Source organism: Antechinus flavipes, chromosome 2 (assembly GCF_016432865.1).
Source record: "Antechinus flavipes isolate AdamAnt ecotype Samford, QLD, Australia chromosome 2, AdamAnt_v2, whole genome shotgun sequence".
Taxonomy (NCBI): domain Eukaryota; kingdom Metazoa; phylum Chordata; class Mammalia; order Dasyuromorphia; family Dasyuridae; genus Antechinus; species Antechinus flavipes.
Window position 1 is genome coordinate 586380501 of NC_067399.1, and position 21631 is coordinate 586402131.

The window sequence follows — 21631 nt, forward strand, 5'->3', positions numbered from 1 at the left end:
TAGCACTCTGCTATAGAAATATAGAACTATAAACCTTAATGCTTGCCCTTAAGAGGTTTACAATCTGATTAAAATATACCAGTTTTTACCTGTTAACCATGAAATAGAAATTGCTGTCACATACAAGTCAATACCTTGCTCCCAGAACAAGTTATTATAATTATCATTATTATATTTTTCAGAACAGAATTCACATCAGCATTTACAGTACAAAAAGCACCAATTCAGAAGCCAAAGGACTTTTATTACAATCCCACCTGTGTCCTCAGTTATTCCCTGCTCTGAATGTCTTTCCTAGGAAATGGATATTTAAAAGTCATTTGTAAACTCTTCAATAGATTATCACTATCTCATTTTATTCTAATTCCAAACATAAAGCATACAACCAGCCTTATCAGCCCTTGACTAACTTGGTCAGCCCTAGCCTATAATAGTCTTGGTGTTGCCAAATCAATAAGAGAGTTTCTAGGATAGTTTTCCAAAATCCTTTCTCTCCAGCCCATAAGATCAGTTCTATCTGCTGTGGACTCTAGAGGGAAGTCTATACTCAATTCTAAATTCAAAATCTCTGATTTCTTCCACTTTCCAACCATCTATTGTTGTTCGGTCATTGAGTCATGTTCATCTCTTTTTGACTATGGACTATAACACACCAATACTGTCCATAATGTTTTCTTGGCAAAAATAAAGGAGTGATTTGCCATTTCCTTCTCCAGCAAATGACTTGATAAGTGATTTGGCCCAGATCCTGCATCTGGTAAGTGTCTGAGGCTGTATTGAATTCAGGTCTTCCCAACTCCAGGCTCAGTGCTCTATCCACTGACTCACCTAGAAGCTTGCACTAACTCTCCACTTCTCAGTTTACTAAAGGAATCTGTTTGAACAAGCAGAACAATTGTCGGTGCTTGAATTAAAGACATTTAGAGGAAAACAAACAAACAAACTGTGGAAACATTAAGGAAAGTCAGAGCTCTGGGATTCCCTATTATCCACGAATATTCCATTGGCCCAAGCAAGACTGCAGACATTTTTTTGTTTGTTTGTTTGCTTTAAAGTTGCTCTTTTAGCAAAATGCAAAAATGTATTAGGTGCTGGGCACCCTATTGGGACATCAGATGGTAGTACTGTCATGGGGACATATGCTTAACAGACAGGTTTGCCAATTAAGGTATTCTAAGTGCTAAATTTCAATCACCACCATCCCAGGATCACTTATCAGAGGCAGCGGGGTGGCTGTTTGAAGATACAGAATTATGTTGCCTCTCTAACTCAGTACATTTTGCCGAATAGGCCTATAAATCCCCCACTAAGAAAATCGGGGGTGTGAACATAAAGCATTTCTGGATAGTTGCACTCCTGATACAATGTAGCAGTAAACTCAATAATGAAGTTCAGCCTTTGACTCACCACAACTACCCTTCCTCTGAAGTGGGAATTAAGAGGAGCACCTGTGATGAAACTCTTTAACCCAGCATGCAACTGTATGAAACTACACACACACACCCTGAGAAATTGTTTAAGCAATTTCCAGAGCAAAGGAGGTGGGGCTGAAAAGGAGAGAGAGTCCATTCCCTTCCTTTCCTTCCTAGGCTAGTAAAACTATAATGCTAGTGATATAGTCAGGCAGTTTATCAATACAGCACAAGGAGAAGCATCTTTTATGGCATTTCAAAGCATATCTGTTCGAATCAGTCTATTTAATCTTTCTGTTTTCAGAATGAGAGCAAGAGTGAGAGGAGAATCACTAACCTTTCGTTATGCTTCCAATCGATTTTTTGAAAATTCTCTTTTTTTCCTTGCATCTGTGAATTCCTTACTGCCTTGCTCTTTAGCTGTGTTTCTGCAATTTTTACCTTTTAGTTCTGGTTGTTTAACAATCCTGTTAACTACTCAGCAGAATTAGAACATGTTAAAGAGATCAAGGGCCAAAACACTTAGCCTGGACTGAGAAGCTATAGAACAGCCCCACGGCATTATTGGGGTGTTAATGAAGAAGAAAAACAAAATCAATACAGAGCTTTTTTTAGATTCTGTTATCAAGGCAGTGTAGAATCTGAGGACTAGCATAGCCAAGTACAGAGAAATGTATCAAAAACTGCCACCAACTGATGAACATTTTTGCCCATTAAAACTTGATAAGCAAATCTAATTAGATGATTCAAGGTTTCTTATGATTCAAATAAGCAGAAGAAGATTCATAACAATAAAATCACAGATTCTTAAAGTAATGAAATTAGTTCTTTATATGACCAATCTGTGCTGAGTAAAAGAAATACAGTATGGCCTCCACCCCTCGAAAGACTCACAATCTATTTAGAAACCTAAAATATATATGTTAAAAATAATTTTAAAAAGCAGAAACACACAGTGCAAGCCACTTTGTAACCGAAGTATTACAAATAATATCTATAGAAGGATTTTAAAGAAGATATACAATTAATGTGAGCTGCTGTGTTTGGGGAAGACTTCCCTATAGAAGTAGGGCCTGAGTAATATCTTGAAGAATGAGCCATATTTAACCTGGCTGGAGGAAGGAAAGAGAGCATTACAATTGAAAAGAGCCACGAATAAGGGTAAGATGGTAAGAATGAATATTGATTGCACTAGGGACAGGGAGACCTGATCAGAAAGTGTTAAGAGAGTGCTGGAAAAAAGCTTGCTTACACAAGATATTTTCATAGTATAAAAATGACTTTAAATTCCTAGGATCCAGGACTTAGTGAATTTGATTGGAAAGATTTTTCTTTGTATTATTATTCCTTCTTCCCCAGGGAAGATCAACAACACTTTGTTGGGGCTACTTTGAACAGGTGCTTCTATAATTGCAACATATGGAAAATGTCATAGAGGCAGCTGAAAGTCACAGTGGATAGAATGTTAGCGTTGTCATCAGGAAGATGTAACTTCAAAATGCAGATTTAGACATTAGCTGTGTGACCCATGTCAAGTCACTAAAACTCTCCCTGAGTGTTTACTCAACTGTAAAATGGGGAGAATAATTGTACCTATTTCAAAGAGTGTATTTGTGAGGATCAAATGAAATGTTTGTAAAATGCTTAGCAAAATGCCTCACATATTTGCCAGGTGTTGAATAAATGCACATTCTCTTCCCCTTCTCTTCATAGATTAAACTGTTTTCAGATTCATAATTCTTTCTACTCAATATGACTGATTCTCCAAAAGACTGTATAATGAATGGGACACTTGTATTAAGGATACAAGAGGACTGAGAACTAGAAATAGCAATATAACTTTTTCTACTCTCTTATTTTATTATTAAGCCAGTTTTTCTACTTTATGGTTGCTTTTGAAGTAGTTCATGTAAGCAAATCCAGAGCAATTGTCTGGAAGAACCAACAGATGGACTTAAGAAAAAAAAAAAAAAACAGTTAACAATGGAACAAACATTGTATCACAGAATGAGTTCATTGTGAAGGATTTCAAAGAATCTTGCATTAAAAGGAGAGGAGAAACTCATTCATTTAAGGATATAGGTCTATTGAATCATAATTACGAATAAGTCAAAAATCCAACTCTCATATTATATCTTGGGCTTAATCTACTTTCAATACAGTCTCTCATTTACTATATGGCCCAAAGGTAAAGGGACTCTATGATCACAAGGATAACTGTGGATAGGAAAAGATTCATTTCCATTCACCAACCATTCCATTCACTTAGGAAAGAGAATTGAGATATTTTACAAAGAGTTTCAGCAAGAAAGACTAAAACAGAAAAAAATGGTTTTATGCCTAACTAGTTAATATTTAATAAACATCTATTATGTATCTATTATGTGCTAGGTCCTGTACCAAGTGATGGGGCTACAAATAAGACACAAGAAAGCTAATCTCCTCAAGGAGTTTACAATCTTGTGGGAAAACAACTCATAAAAGGAAATTGAAAAGCAGAAGAGAAAGAGTGCTGCTTGAGGCAACCCAGTGGAGATGGGGGTGGGCATGATTTTTACATAAATAAAAACAAGCACAGCCTCAAATGGAGAATGGGGTATTAGATGGAAACTTTTGAGAACTTTTCAACTAGTTCTGTCAGGCTTTAGAGGGATATAATAAAATGAAGAAATAGATATATAGGTTTTTAGGAAACATTATAAAAATACAATTAGAATAGAACAGTCCAATAATGGAACAAGTTGACTCAAAGTACTGAGGATAGAAATACAAAAATCAAGACAGTCCTTGCCCTTAATTGCCAGTGTTCCTACTGGGGAAAATTACCAAGTAATCCAAAATCCATGAAAGAAATCAGGTTAGTAAGGCCTAGAAACCAAGGCAGAACTTTGATCATTCCACAAAGACCCTCATCTTCAGAAGCTATAGTGCTTTTTACTAAAAAAAATTCCATTAGATTATTGTATGAAAAAGAATTTTCTGTTTTAGTCTTTCTTGCTGAAACTCTTTGTAAAATATCTCAATTCTCTTTCCTAAGTGAATGGAATGGTTGGTGAATGGAAATGAATCTTTTCCTATCCACATTTATCCTTGTGATCATAGAGTCTCTTTACCTTTGGGCCATATAGTAAGGATAGACTAAATGAGAGACTGTATTGAAAGTAGATTAAGCCCAAGATATAATATGAGAGTTGGATTTTTGACTTATTCATCAAGCTGAGTCAGAAAGACTGGAATTGTTTAATTTCTAGTTATGTTATCTTTAGCAAATCATTACCTTTGCTTCACTTTCCTCATCTTTTACAATGAGGATAATAATTATATCTAACACACAGGATTGTTGTAAAGATCAAATGAGATCACATATATAAAGGGGGAAGGCAAACTTTAAAGTGCTATATAAGTGCTAACATTTTTATTGTTTTCCTTAATGGGAGATATTCAAGTGAAGACTGGATGAGTACCATTCAAAGATGTAAGGAATGGGACTTCTGTGGGGGAAGCTGAACTAAAGCAACTTAACATCTTTTCCAAATCAAGAATTCTACTATTAAATTTGGAAAATTCAATTGATCATTGACACCACTACTTAGCCTGAACAACCCAATTAATTTGCAGTGAATAAAAGAATGAATTAAAATTTATTTAGTGTTTACCATATGCTAAGTACTGGGCTAAGTACTGAGGATAGAAATACAAAAATCAAGACAGTCCTTGCCCTTAATTGCCAGTGTTCCTACTGGGGAAAATTACCAAGTAATCCAAAATCCATGAAAGAAATCAGTTTAGTAAGGCCTAGAAACCAAGGCAGAACTTTGATCATTCCACAAAGACCCTCATCTTCAGAAGCTATAGTGCTTTTTACTAAAAAAAATTCCATTAGATTATTGTATGAAAAAGAATAGAAAAAGTTAATCACCCCCCTAAGAATTTTTAAGGTAAGAACAACATTAGTGTGCTCACATAGTAATAAAATATATGTAAGCAATTGAACTAATTCCCTGAATATACAAAAAGACCTCAATTAGTTATCTGATTTCCAAAGTTGGGTTTTGTTCTATCCTTCTTCATTCTGTGCCCTATTTCCATCAGTAGTCACAAAGACATTTCTTTCATCTTTAACTAGAGGTCAAGGTCAACATATTAACTCTTCAAATAACTAATCCTTCATAAGATTCAAGATTCATAGGTTTAAAGCAAGAAGGCCATCAAAATTTATCTAGTCCTACTTTTGCCTTTTGCAGATGATGAAATTAGAGATACAGAGAAATAAATGTGACTTGTCCAAAGTCCCTCAGATAGTAGATGTCACAGGAGAATAACCCACTGATAGTGCCAGTGTCCTTTCCATAAAATCAGACTTTGAATATTTGAACTTTGATTACTGGACTATCTCCTACTTGGATTGCAGTATGCTAGAATGAAGAATTCACTTCCATTTCTGATAGTTTCATTCATTCTTCTAACGTTTCCTATGGTTTTATGGCTATTCCAGGTAGAATATAACTTCCCTGAGGTCAAGGGCTGTGTTACTTCTCTATCTGTTTTCCAAAGCAAAGCACAAGTGCCTGACACATAGTTATTAAACATTTGGTGCCTGATTACCATGCTCTACTCTAACCAAGCTTAGAATCTCAGAAACAAAAGAGTATAAGAGAAGGAAGCCTGGAAAACCTGGGCTCAAGTATTGACTCTATCACTGACCAGCTGTAGGGCTTTTGTTGTCTTGAATTTTTATCTGTAACATAAAGATGATGATATTAAGAAAGAGTTCCACTTTTACTATCTCAATTAATGTAATTACAGGAAGCCAAGACACCTAATTTGAATCAATCCCAGAATGTAATCACAAAGTAGTAGGTGTTAAAGAATGTTCTAACAACCTTATAATGTGTGAATAAATCCAAAATCAATTTGAAAGAATTATAGAAATTTGTCTATTGGATGAAAAATAGCTGACATAATCTAGAAAACAGTCTAAAATTGCTCGATAGATTCAAATACAATTCAAAATCAGTGGTTGGTCATCACACAAGAAAATGGCAACTTCAGGAAATATAAATGATTCTACTAATAATGCAAAGAAGTCCTAGTTTTAGTGTTCAAAAACATATGGAGATTGTCAGAGACCAGCAGAAAGCTATGACTAAAACTTCATGAGACTTCCACTAAGGAAAAAGGACTTCTAACATCAAGGATTTCCTATATCACTCTTCTGTCTTCCATGTATAAGTAAACTTTATAATCCTTTCAATTTGACAACTACCACCTAACTAGTTGGTGATTATTTCTGAGATTGTTTGAATGAAGTAAGTGCCCAAACTTTCTATGATTACATCAACTGAGTAAGCCTCTAATAGTTACCCATTCTGCCTATCTTCCAATGTTATAAGATTCGCAAATGAGAGAATAAGTATGAAAATGCTTTGAACTCTATTTAAAAAGTATGAAAATGTAATGTATTATTGAAATTGTTGGAACTAGAAAGTACATTAGACCTGATAAATCAATAAATATATATTAAGCACCCACTATGTGTCAGGCATTATGCCAAGCACTGAACATACCCAAGTGCCTCATTTTACAAATGGGTGATCTAAGACCCTAAGGAAGAAAATAATCCATGTGAGATTTTCTACAGAATTAGGGTCAAAGTGACATATAGAATTGGGCTTTCCTCATTTGAGTCTGGTGTATTTTCCATTATATCATATTGCTCAAAGAGCAACAGACATTCCCACCTACTGCAGATAAGCTGTCATCTTTTCTAGAAAATCCCTTTCTAGAGAAGTTCTTTCTAGGAAAAATCAGGTGACATAAAATTCATTGAAATATTTTGGGGAAAGTATTTTTAAATATTTCAAAAAATAGTTGGGAAAAAGGAGAAAGAAAAATCCTCTCATGGAGACATTGTGAGATAAGGAAGTAAGCTTTTACTGACTGCTCCTTTCCTTGCAACCTCAAAGTTTGTGCTAATCTGAATTTCTGCAGTACTGGCTTGAAGGTAGAGGAATGGTCCGGAGGAACCCTTGGGACCTCTTTAATGCATTGATGTGTGTTCACTAGGAGGATGGTAGTTAAATGAGAACTTTGAGATCTATCTGAATTACAGACACTATCTAAATATTAAGGCATTTTAAAACTAGGACACGCACACAGAGTGAACACGCCATTGAGCACCAAACCGTGTGTTAATGATGAGAGACTCCTTATGTTCAGAAGCTTTCTTTTCCTCTGCTCATTTTTTTTTCTGCCTCCAATATGATGAGGTAGAACAAACCTAGTTCTTCCTATTTCACTATAGGAAATTTCACTATCTTGGTTCATATCTCAGTGTTATTTGGGTTATGTTTTATGCCATTTTCCAAGAAAGTTAAAAGTTTAGGCAAGTCTAATGAATAAAGACATGTCTATTATGTTATCCTTCATGTCAGGACATGGACTGTCACAAAAGACAAGAAAGAAATGAAAAATAACAAAACCAGCCTGATTATTGTTTATTTTCTCCATTTACCAAGGGGTACAATGAAACAAAGGCAATGATAATAAAGACCAGGGACAGTTACATGTCCACACAACTTAAGTTCAGGCCAGATTCTTTTTTGATTGCAAAAAGGAAAGGAAAATCTCTATTCAGCTTCCCTTAAAACTGCTTTTCTACAAGCTGTAAAGCTCTGAGAAGATGCAAGGCATAACTGAGAGACCTCAGATGTAGGATGGCCTGGGTTTCAGCCACATCTCAGCCACATCTACTAGTTGTGTGAATGGATTAGGGCAAATTACTTCTTTTTTTTCAGTCTTATTTTCTCATCTGTAAAATGAGAATAATAAATAGCACTTACCTTTGGTATCAAATGAGATTAAGTCAGCAAACACTTAAGCTGAAGCAAGAGGTTTTATATGTATGTCTCTCTATCTATATTTCCATCTATCTATTTATCCATGCAACTCTATTTCATCTATCTACCTATATTTTCTTCTATCAACCTATTTTTCCATCAATCTATTTATATCTACCTATCTTTCCATCTACCTACCTACCTACATTTCTATCTATCTATTTCTACCTATCTTTCCATCTTTCCATCTATCTATTGTATCTACCTACCTTTCTATGTACCTACCTACATTTCTTTTTCTTTCTTTCTCTTTCTTTCTTTCTTTCTTTCTTTCTTTCTTTCTTCTTTCTTTCTTTCTTTCTTTCTTTCTTTCTTTCTTCTTTCTTTCTTTCTTCCTTCCTTCCTTCCTTCCTTCCTTCCTTCCTTCCTTCCTTCCTTCCTTCCTTCCTTCCTTCCTTCCTTCCTTCCTTCTTCCTTCCTTCCTTCCTTCCTTCCTTCCTTCTTTCTTTCTTTCTTTCTTTCTTTCTTTCTTTCTTTCTTTCTTTCTTTCTTTCTTTCTTTCTTTCTACCTATCTATCATCTATCTATCTGTTAGTTATGTTAGTTCGTTAGTTGTCTTTCATTCCAAAAGAAGATCAAAATGACACCACTATGTGTTAGTTAGTATGTCTGACTATGATTGATAAAACCAATACAAACTCAGAATGCTCTGTCATAGGTTGAACACAAATAGTTCCTGAGAACATTTAGAATGGATTCTCCAATTTTGCACATCTCATTTTTTTTTCTGAGTTAATTCAATCCTGCTTTGCTCAAAGAACACAGCACCTTCTCTGATGAAGGCACGCCATGCTAGGTGATCCTGTACCAGTGACTACCAAGCTGTACAATCAATTCTGAAGTTCTTAGGAAAGACCTTGAGAATGTCCTCATATTGCTTTTTCTGACTACCTTGTAAGCACTTGCCCTGTGTGAGTTCTTCATAAAATAGTCTTTTTGGCAGGAATATATTTGGCATTTGAACATTGTGGCCAATCCAATTCGAGTTGCACTCTCTGCATTAGAGTTTGAATGTCTGGCAGTTTAGTTTGAGAAAGGATGTCAGTGTGTATGTGTATATGCATACATATAAATAATTAATGTAGTTATTATGGTTTTGAAGATATTTAAGGATATAATTTGTGGGAAAATAACTTCAAAATATGAAAAGCTTGATTGCTACACATGAGAGTTAAGTCTTAGAAAGTGTTCATGGAAGAACATTTCCAGGAGAGAAAGGATGAACTGACTTAGATGTCATGAAATGCATAGGTATGTGTGTGTATATATGTGTATGTGTATTATGTCTGGATTTATACATATACACATACATAGACAGAAACTTGCAAGTTTTTGCACAGTTTTAGCTTGTAAACAATTTCTGCTATTGGTTAGTTTTTGCCACCAGAATTTGAATCTCCTTGGCACAATCTGACTTCCATTTTAGAGAAAAGAACTCAATTATTATCTCCAGGTTTTTTTACAGGTGAGGAAACTGAAGCAGAGATTAAATGACTTGTCCAGGGTCAAACAGTTAAACAGTCTGAGGCCAGATATGAAGTCTGGTCTTGCTGTCACCAATACCAGAATCCTGTCTACTACACCTCCTAGATACCTCTAAGTGAGGGAAGTTATTACATCATTATAGAATTTGTGATAGAGAAGGAAGGAAAGTCAAGCATAATCTGACTCACATGTTAGATTTGGAAAAAGCAGTTTCCATAAGATTTAGATAAAAGCTAGGTAAGTTCCCATACCTTAAAGTCTGTAAGGAAATTAGCCCAAGAAAGATCAGAAGCTTTTAAGAATAAAATAATAAAGATTAAAAAAAGAAACAATTCCTATGATGAGGAAAGGAGGAAGTTGACTGAAAGTATTGATAAGGGTATACTGGGAATTTGCCAACCTCTTCATCTACTAAAAAAAATGCTCAAAGCACTGAAGAAAAGGCCAGTAATGAAGGATAAATACAAAAGCTTAGTATAGGGTCAAGAACAATGTCAAACATACAAAAGTTTAGATAGCTTGAGATTCTGGAGGAAAGCTAAGAACAAGAAAAGGGATGTTTTAAAAACCCATGTGGATTAAAAGACAAAGCCCAAAGGAAGGACAGGGCCATTGTTTGAAGTAGATGGGATGATGGCAACCAATGAACTGGTGAAGGAAAAAATGCTCAATTGTGATTTTGCTTCCACCTTTTTTTTTCCTGCCAAGGAGAATATTCATTTACACAGAAAAGAATGAAGCAAAATGGCTAACATGGAGCTGATTCTCAGGATTAGCAAATGAAAATAAGAGAGCACCTACCTATTCTTGAATAAGTCACTTCATCAGTACAAAAACTATTACTGAAAGACCTGGGAGATGTGAAGAAGGGCAAATGTTTTCTTTTTTTTTTTTAAATAAAGGAAAAAAATAGATTTGAAATATATAGGTTAAGTTACATTGGATTTGATTGCAGGTAATATTCCAGAACATATTTGTACTAAGGTCTACCATCTCCTTTCCTAACATATATTTGTCATGGTATAAGGACCCACAAAAAGTTGGAAGAAAAGTAAGATTCAATGCTCATTCCTTCTTGATACTATCTGCTCAAATATGCTTTTTTTTTTAATGCTTGCTAGAAAAAAAAGATCCTTATAAGGCATTGAAGAAGAAAATACCATAAGGTCACCCCCAACCTCTTCCAACAGGGTAGTATAAAGGAATGGAAGGAAGAAATAGCAAGAGAACTATAAACACTACAGAGATTAGGATTCAGTTAATCAATCAGAAGATATTCATTATTGATCAAAGAAATACAAATTAAGACAACTGAGGTACCACTACCAGATTGGCTAAGATGACAGGAAAAGATAATGATAAATATTGGAGGAGATGTGGGAAAATTGGGACACTAATACATTGTTGGTGGAGTTGTGAACTGATCCAATTCTGGAGGGCAATTTGGAACTATGCCTAAAGGACTATCAAACTATTATACTCTTTGATTCGGTAAAGTCTCTACTAGGCCTGTATCCCAAAAAGATCATAAAAAAGGGAAAAGGAACTACATATGCAAAAATCATTTGTTAAAGCCCTTTTTGTGGTGGCAAGAAAATGGAAACTAAGTTGGGGAATGGCTGAATAAGTTATGGTTTATGAATGTTACAGAATATAATTGTTCTATAAGAAACAATCAGCAGAATAATTTCCAAAAGGTTTGGAGAGACTTACATGAGCTGATGCTAAGTGAAGTGAGTAGAACAGTGAAGAATAACAAGATTATAAAATTGTCAATTCTAATGGACATGGCTCTTTTCAGTAATGAGGTAATTCAAGCCAATTCCAATAAGACTTATGATGGAGAAAGCTATCTGCATCCAGAAAGAGGACTATGAGAACTGAGTATGGATCACAACATAGTATTTTCACCTTTTGTTGTTGTTGTTGCTTGCTAATTTTTTTCTTTTTCATTTACTTTCCTTTTTGATCTTATTTTTCTTGTATATCATGAGAAATATGGAAATATATAGAAGAGTTGCACATTTACCAAAAAAAAAAAACAGATGTTAACTGAACACCTATTATGTGTTTCATAAATATTATTGTGCTAAATAATGAGAATAAAAAGAAAACAATTAGCTAATAAATAAACATTTATTAAGTGTCTGCTATGCACTAGGCACTGTGCTAAACCTCAGGAATACAATAAGAGACAAAAGATAGTCCCTTTGCTCAAGGAGATTACAATTTAATGAGGGTGAAACATGCAAGTAAATATATTCAAAGTAAGATTATATATGTGCAAATCTATATAGACATATACAGATGTATATTTTTATCTATTGGTCTATTAGTTAAGGAAAGACACTGGAATTAAGGAGAAGTTAAAGGGAAAAGTTTTTATTAAAAGATGGGATTTTAGTTAGGACTTAAAGGAAGCCAAGGGAAGACAGTAGGCAAAGTTGAGAAAGCAGAACACTCCAAATACGGGAGCCAGCCAAAGAAAATGTCTGGACCTGAAAGATGTGTCTTATTCTTAGCACAGGCAGGAGGCCAATGTCATTGAAATGAAGAATAAGAGGAGTAAGGTGCAAGAAAACTGGAGGAAGCTAGGTTATAAAGCTCTTTGCTCTATTTTGAGTTTTAGGAAAATCACTTTAATGGCTAGATGGAAGATGGATTTGAGATGGAGAGAAACTTGTTGCAAATAGACCAATAAGTCTATGGCAATCATCAAGGGGCTAGGATCTGCATGAGAGGGGTGACAGTGCTAGAAAGGCAGCAGGGGATATATTTGAAAGATGTTGTAAAAATGAAATAGGGCCTGGAAATAGATTGGAGAGAATGTGTATTTGGGGTGGAGATGGTGGTGCTGTTTAAAAGATAGTGAGAAGTCAAGAATTATTCTTAGTTGTGAGTGTGAGGGAACTAAAAGGATAGTACTGTCCTTTTCGATGAAAGAGAAGATGGAGAAAGAGAGTTCAAGGGAGGGAAATAATGAGTTCTGTTTTAGTCATATTAATGTTTAAAGTGTTTCCTGGACATCCAGCTGAAAATATCTGATAGCCAGCTAGATATGGGAGAATGGGGGTCAGCAGAGGCACAAGTTAGGCAAATTTGCAAGTGATTACCATAAAGATAATAATTAAATCCATGGGAGCTTATAAAAATCACCAAGTAAAGTAATATAGAGAAAGGAAACAAAAGGTCCCAGAGCAGAGCCCTGAAGGATACCTGCGGCTAGATAGTATGACCTGAAGAAGGATCTATCAAAGGAGATAGAGAAGGAAGAGTTAGATAGGTAGAAGAACTAGGAGAAAACAGTATTCCAAAGACTTAAAAAAGAGTATCAAGGATGAGAAAGTGGTGAGAGGGATTAACATTGTCAAAAGCAGCAGAAAAGTCAAAAAGAATGAGGATTGAGAAAATATCATTTATTTTGGCATATTAGAGAAAGACAGACAGAGACAGAGGCAGAAAGACAGATAAAGACAGAGATAGAGAGACAGATACTAGGACAGAGACATAGAGTAAAGAGACAGAGAGCAACAGAGATAGAGACACAGAGGCAGCCAGAAACAGAGACACAGAGACAGAGACACAGAGAGAAAGAGATACAGAGAGAAAGAGAGATAGAGACAGAAAGGCAGTCAGGAGAGAAACAGAGATGGAAACAGACAGAAACAGAGAGACAAAGAGAAGAGGGAAAGAAAGAAAAAGAAATAACTTTTACTCTCAAGGAGTTTATATTTTATCAGCAGATAAAATATATACAAATACAAGTTTATACAGAACCGAAATATACACATACACACAGGTATATAGACATAAAATTATGCTATGGATGAGGACCTAAAACAGAAGGGAATAGATGGAATCTGGATCTGTTTGAATCAAAGTGAGAGTGACCAGACTACAATGAATCCCTTGGATATAAACACTTAGAGATGAGGGTAGTTACTCCTGAGTCTTTCTCACTTTTTTTCTCAGAGCAGATGTCAAGGCAACCCTACCAAGGTCCAAATTCTGTAGGCCTTTCTCCTATTCTTTTTTCACAAATGGGAGTAGGTAAAGGTTAATGAAATTCAATACCTAATAGTAGTTTCATGCTACTTTGTTGCTGAGAAGCTCTATACAATTTATATTACTGTGCTATAATCTTGTTAGTTATCATAGTACACATTAAGAAATCATGTATTTATTAAAAATGATCTATTCTATATTCTTTAAATGGTCAGTGAACAAAGAAGGCAAGATCCTAAAAATAGGAGATGTGTTCTCAGAGCAGAAGAAAAAGGATTCTTACTTTGATAATCTGAAAGATATTCCAGGATCTTTCTCTAAAGATACATTAGAACCTGAGGCAAGGGAAGGAGGAGGATAATTATGTAGCCCTTAAAGTATCCTATGAACTATGAAGGATATTATAGTCATTGGAAAAGCATTCACACAAGTACTGAAAAACTTTGATATAGCTGCTGATTAGCTAGTATGAAAGTAATGCATTGTGATGATCCAAAGACAAACTACATTCTATAGCTGCACATTAATTAGCTGCTTAATTAATTATGTGACAGCCTGCTATGGTCCTCTGATTGAAGAAATCAGAGGAATGACCTAGAAGAAAATCTAGTTTTGGCAGCATCACCATTCATTCACCTAATACCACCCTGCACCAACTGTTCAATTTTATTAATGGGATGGTTAGTCAATATGCAGAAAAAGAAGCAATGATTATAGTCAGCATGCATTCACCAAGAGCCAGTCACAGAAGCCACCTTACCTCACATTTTTTGACAGAGTTATTAAACTGGTAAATCAATGGAATATCATATGTGTAGTTTACCTTCATTTTAGCAAAACATTTGACAAGCTTTATTATGTTATTTTTGTTAATCTTCTTTATTATGTTATTTTTGTTAATCTGTTCGGTTATTTTTTTTAATTGGTCTGACTCCTCATGACCTCATTTGGGATTTTCTTGGCCCAGTTATTGGAGTGATTTGGAATTTTCTTCCCCAGCTCATTTTACAGATGAGGAAATTGAGACAAATAAGGTTAAGTGATTTATCCAGGGTCACATAATTAGGGACTGGGGCTAGATTTGAACTCAGGAAGATAAGTCTTCCTGATTCAACACTCTATCCACTGCACCACCTAAGCTGCACCTTGTTATTTTTGTAGAAACTACTAGGACAAATTACATCAATAAGCAATTGTTAAGGACCTACTAAGTACTAGGCTATTAGGGCTAGCTAATACAATAGACAACAATCAGTATTAAAAAAAACAAAAACAAAAAAAAAAAACCTTTGTGTTGGTGAGAACAATAATTCAGTTGTACTAAAATTGACATTTAGGACATTTAAATATTTAAGAGTAAAAATCAACATTTACATTTTGATTTAATCAGTTTACCAAATAGAAAGTGGGGATGTATGGCTTAATAATAGTCAATCTGAAAGGATCTGAGGTTTTGATGGACTATATGGTCAATATGTCTCATCAGAGTAGCAAGGTAACCAAGAAAACTGATATGATCAACAGACTGCATAAGAAAAAGCACAATGTCCATGACTATCAGTGACAGATGCCTTGTTCAGTTTTAGTCAGATCACAGCTGTAGGCACCTGTTATTTCAAGGGGCCACATTTTATGAGTTTTTATAGAGAAGAACAACTAGAATTTTAAACATGCTTGGGAGAAAGACAAGAAGAAAAAAGAAGAAAGGGGAAGTTAAAGAGGAAGGAGGAGAAGAAATAGGAAGAGTAGCAAAAATAGCTAAGATCTAAACCCTTCTATGGGTGACATCTACATGAATTCATTAAAAAAAGAGTCAGGCAAAGAGAACATCAAACAATTAAGTCATAGGAATTTGTTTATTGAAATTGAGGAAATCATTAGAGCAATTCAAAAATAGATCACAGACACCAAAATTTGCAGACATGTTTTTCCTTAAAAGTCAGAACATTTTTGATTAATGAAACTGATATAAAGAAAATGTAAGAAATTATGAAACCTTGAAGTAGTTTGTGGTACAAAGAATGGAGTTCTGGGCTTGGAGTCATAAAGGCAAGAATTCAGATCCAACTTCATACTTCCTGTTGTTTTGTTTATCTAGTCATTTTCAACTCTTTATGACCCCATTCTAGGTTTTCTTGGCAAAGATATTGCAGTAATCGAACATTTCCTTCTTTAGCTCATTTTATAGATGAGGAAACTGAGGCAAAAAGGGTAAAAGGATTTGTCCAGGGTCACAAAACTATTAAGTACCTAAGGTTGGATTTGAACTCAGGTCCTACTGACTGTATCTATCTACTATGCCACCTAACTGCCCCAGATACTTGCTAATTATATAACACTGAGAAAATCTCAACTTCTCAGCATCATCTCAGTTTTTTGTAATCTCTGAAACCTCTCAGCATCATCTCCCTCCTTTGTAAAATACAGACAATAGCACCTACTTTGTAGAATTTTTATGAGGACTAAATAAATAATATCTAAAAGGTTTTAAAAATAAAGAATATCTTAGTTTTTAAAATGTGCAACACCTTATTGCAGGATAAAAAAAAAAGCACCTATCTAATAAGTCTCAGGATATAACCTAGTGGCTAGAATTATCAGAATTTCACTATCCTCCATAAAATAACCAATGGAGGCCTCAAATTCTCATCCTTGAAATTACAATCAATACACTTGAATCAGAATATTATCAGTCAGGCAAAGATCTTCCATTTTCTTTCTTATATAACATTGTTTCTAAAAGTTTAAGGACAACATTTTAAAAAAGATTTAACATGTCAAATATTTATAACTTCCAAAGTATTTGGAATGCAAAGCTTTTAAAATTTAGATGCCTTTTAGCAGAAATTAAATAATGAATTTTGATAGGCAAAAATTGAAATACTTTTACAATAACATAATTAATGCATCTTAAAAGGAAACAGTCAAATGGAGAAAATATCTTTGTCAGGTAACTGTTCAGTACTCAAGATATGCTGACAACTAATAAGAAATATCTGGGGGAAAAGAATTCTCCAAAAGATGAGGGGTAGAAGGACATCAACAAATATTTCTCAAATGAAGAACTGAAAACAATTAACAACCATATGAAAGAATGCTTTAAATTATTAATAGTGAGAACAATGCATATTGAAACAAACCAGGCAGTTTATCTCATGCAAATTGGCAAAGATGAAAAAAAAAAATACAGATAATCAATTTTGGAAGGATTGTGTGAAGATAGGTATCCTAATGTATGTCTGAAGAAGTCTGTACTCAGTCAGAATACAAAATGTAAGGAAGCAATTTGGAATTACGTAACTAAAAAATCTACTCTATCTATTGACTTATACATTTACCATACACCATACATATCAAGAAGGCTACTGAGAAAAGAACCTTCCTAAGTCAAATTATTACAATAGTTCCATTTGTAGTAGCAAAGGAATGGAAACAAAGTTGATATGTTTCATCTGGAGAATGTTTAAACAAATTGTGCTACATGAAAAATTGTTATGTATTAAAAAAAAAAAAGAAAAATATGATGAGTACAGAGAAGCAGGGGCAGCTTGTTAGCACAGTAGATAGGGTGCTGGGCCTGCAGGTAAGAGAACTTGAATTCAAATGTGACCTCAGACACTAAACTGTGTGACTCTGGGCAACTGAGTTAATTCTATTTACCTCAGTTCCTATTTGTAAAATGAGTTAGAAGAAGAAATGACGAATACTCCTGTATCCTTGCCAAAAGGAGTCATAAGGAGTCAGACATGAGTGAAAATAACTAAACAACAAGACTTACATGAACTTGAAGGAAAGAATTAAAAAGAAAAATAACTTCAAAACAATAATAAAAATTAGGAAATTATAAAGAAGTTATCTCCAATGAAGAAATATAAGTAAACATCTCCCTCTAATTCTTTGAAGAGGATTAAAGAACATTGTATATTTTGTGAAATTTGTTATACTGATTGGTTTGACTGATTTTTTACCCTCTTCTTCCTCCTTTTTTTCTTTAGAAATAGTTAGAAAGCTATTTCTCTAGGAAGGTGAGAGAGAGAGGAATTTAGGCAATACAAAATTATAGTAAAATTATTTTTAACAAAGGAAATTAAAATCACATGAGAACAGGAAGAAGCCTATTCCTTCACATTATCCATTCTGCTGTTGGGGTTGCCTCTTTACAATGCTTTCATTAAGTCTATAAATCTTTACATCTGAATATTTTCATTCCATTACAAAAATCAATTATTTAATGAAACTATATTTGCCAAACATTATCCATAAGTGAATATTAGAGGCTTGACCCAGGACTGCTTCTCTCTAAGCTCAAACACAAAGATGACAATAATGAAATAATAATAGCCAATAGGTACACAGTACATGTATAGTTTGGAAAGCCTTTTATATACATTGCATATATTATCTCATTTGATTTCATCATACTAAATGATCTTCAGATGAGGATTCCTTGAAGTAATGTGATATGTATATTGGTTCTTTGAAGTAATGTGAGATCTATATCTTGGAAAATAGATGAGTCTGAAGAATATGTTTATCTCTAATTCAAGACTTGTCATTTGAAAGGATATGATTCCACTTGACAGAAATCAAAAGTAGGAGCAAGAAATGGAAGGTATAAATAAATTAATTTGGTTTAGATATAAGAAATATATTTGCTAATGTCTAGAGATTTCTAAGAATAGAATTGTAGGTAGTAGAGTAACATTCATGAGTTACAGGGCTATTCATTCTGTTACCTAGATAGCTCTACAGCTGAGCTCTGGACTTGGGATGAGAAAAACCTGGCTTAAAATTCAGCCTCAGATTCTAGGTAAGTCACTTTACCACTGCCATTGTAAAACACAAATTAGCATCTACTTTCTCAGGCTTGTTGTGAGGATCAAATTAGAAAACAGTTGTAAAGCACATTGCTAAATATCATCAAATAAAATAAATAAAAATAAAAATGAAATCTCTGAGGGTTTTTTAACTAGATGAAAGAAGAGATTCTTTGTCTCAATTGCTACCTTAATTATTGAATGAATGCAGCCTCAGTGAAACTGAGACCTGAAGACCTTAGTTTAAAATGGCCAAGGCTTCCAAGACATCCAGGGCCATTTCCAATCACCCTGATCTATATTTAACCACTGGACCCAGGTGGTTCTAGAGGGGGAAATAAGGCAGGTGACCTTGTTCTGCCCTACCTCACTTAAATCCAATTCACTTGCATGTCATGGCATCACCTCCTGAAGTCATGGTGCTTTTTGACAACAAGGACAAACAACTCTCATCATCATTCTTATTAGCTGTCATTTGAACTCATTACATATCTGATAACATATCTAATCTTGCTTCACTTGAACCATACTACATAAGTGCAGATGTTATCACCTCCATTTTACAAATGAGGAAACTGGGATTCAGAAATACTAATTGATTTCATGAAATCACACAGCTGTAACATGTCAGAACCTAGATTCAAATCCAGGTTTCCACATGCAAAAATAGTTTTCAACATTCACTTTTGCAAAATCTTGTGTTCCAAATTTTTCTCTCTCTTTCCCCTCCCAACAGCAAATAATACAATACAGATTAAACATGTGCAATTCTTTTAAATGTATCTCCATATTTGTTCACAAGAAAAATAAAAAAAAATCAAACAAGCAAGCAAACAAAAAATGGTTTAAATATGGTTTGATCACAGTTCTTTCTCTGAATGTGGATGGGACTTTCCATTACAAGTCTATTAAAATTGCCTTGAAGCACCTCATTGTTGAAAAGAGTTAAATCACAGTTATATCAGAAGTTTTCAACCTCTGAATCATGGATTCCTTTGGCAAGAGAAATAGTCTATGGACTCCTAAGAATAATGTTTTTCTTTCAATTCATAATTAGAGGAATCACTAAATTTTAATTAGGGATTAGTGAAAATAAGATGAGATATATTTTTCTTCTCATCTAAATTTACAGACACCCTGAAACTAATCCATGGGCTACTTAGGGTTCCATGAATCCAGGGATATGCTGCTAAAAAAATCAACTTTAAAGATGTTTAATCTGAATTATTAACATTATCTCTATCAGTCTGAACAATCAACAAAATCATGGCCTGATTTGTATCTTCTGTCAATTTCCATGGTGTAAATGTTCACATCTGAAAATTTAATGTTTTCTTTAGATCATTTAAATTGGCACAACATACTTCTTTGTGGGTCTCAGGGTAAGAACTACTCTGAGTTATCTCAATGGTCCTTTCCAGCTCCACTATTAAATGAGTCTCTGAATGAGTTTTATGTGCCACCTAAATTCCTTAAGAAACATACCATTTCATTTTCTGTACTTCCAGACCCTATCACAGAGCAAATATTTAATAAATGCTTATTGATTGAAGTTCTTCATTTGAAGAATTGTCTTCCACTTCCTGGAAGACAGAGGCAAAAATAAACCTTCATTATCTATTAGTTAACAAAGTACCAGCAAATTACACCTGAATAACAATCATAAAACCAAGAGACTAAACACAGTAGATTATCCACTTCTTTGTCAATGATAGATTTCACAATACCAAAAAAGGTATAAGAGGGAAAAAAGAAGAAAAGACTAATAGGATCTTATATTAGAATGATTTTTATGTGAATCTAAGTAAAGTCATTAGTACTTTTGCTCTATGTAGTAGAAAGTTAAAATATAAAGGGATTTATAATAATTTTTAAAGGGCAAACCATTGGTATACCTCTAATCTTCTCACCTATTAATTCTACCTCATTCTGGGAAATTATTAATTTCCCATTAATTAATTAAACCTACATCATTCTGGGAAATTTCCTAAGAAATGCAACATTTCTCTCAAGGGAAAAGTCAGAAATCTATCCCTTTGAAACTCTGAGCCCTAGCAAGAAGGCTCTGGGAAATCTAACAATAAACCATGGACAGAGAAAAGAGAGGTATGCTGACTAAACTTTCAAGAACTCGCATTGAGGTTATACAAAGATTTCCCCAGAAATTCTAAGTTTCAGTCCTAACTGATCACTCATCCAGAAGAAGCATGATTTCTCAAACACTATCCCACTGCCCATTTATAGAAGAGGAAGAAGAAAAAAGAAGAGGGGTTAAAAAAAAAAAAAAAGAAAAGCACCTTTCCTGGGAAATAAAACTTCTTGCCTTCTGTCCTGGATTAATGTGGTAAATATAAAATGCCCCACAGGCTGCTTATTTTGAAGCTTACTACAACACATAAAAGGAAAGAATTAGCATGCAATGAATAATTTATTTGTGCTTTACTGTTGTTTTAAACAAATCACTTCCTTGAAAGCAATGTGTATTCAAGCAATAAATCACTGTTTAGCACTCTGTCACCATGAAAAGATACCACTTGACAGAATTATTGAATGGCATTGCTTGGCCTGAAGAGTGGGCACAGTGAAGATTGAGATATGCATCCAATAACTGGGTTTCTATTGCTAGTCATAAGGGGAAAAAAGCCAGATTGTTACTTTTTAAGGAAAAGATAGAATCATTTCATGAGAAACTTACAGTGAAGTCTCAGTGATTGTGTTTTATGATTAGTTGGGAATGGAGTAAGTGCATGTGTTCCAAGGCATGGGGAGATATCCTATATGAAGTGAGAGTTTGGGATTAGATGTCTTATAAAAGTTGGGGGGAGTTGTTTGTTTTGTTTTACTTTTTGTTTTTCTAAATCTGAAATTCTATCATCCTAATGTTTTTCAGGAGCAGGAGGGTGTTGCCCAGTTTCCCAATCTTATATTTTTTCCTTCTCCTATCTCTAAACAGAAGGGCAGAGTCTCATAACAAAAGTATATCCTAGTCCCTGTAGTATATCAGTTTCTGAAT

General features: G+C 34.3%; 1 protein-coding gene across 3 annotated transcripts in view; it reads right to left on the bottom strand.

Moving 5' to 3' along the window:
* SORCS1 (sortilin related VPS10 domain containing receptor 1) overlaps positions 1 to 21631 on the bottom strand; it is a 714896-nt gene that overhangs the window by 439760 nt on the left and 253505 nt on the right. The gene's annotated exons all lie outside the window — the stretch shown is intronic.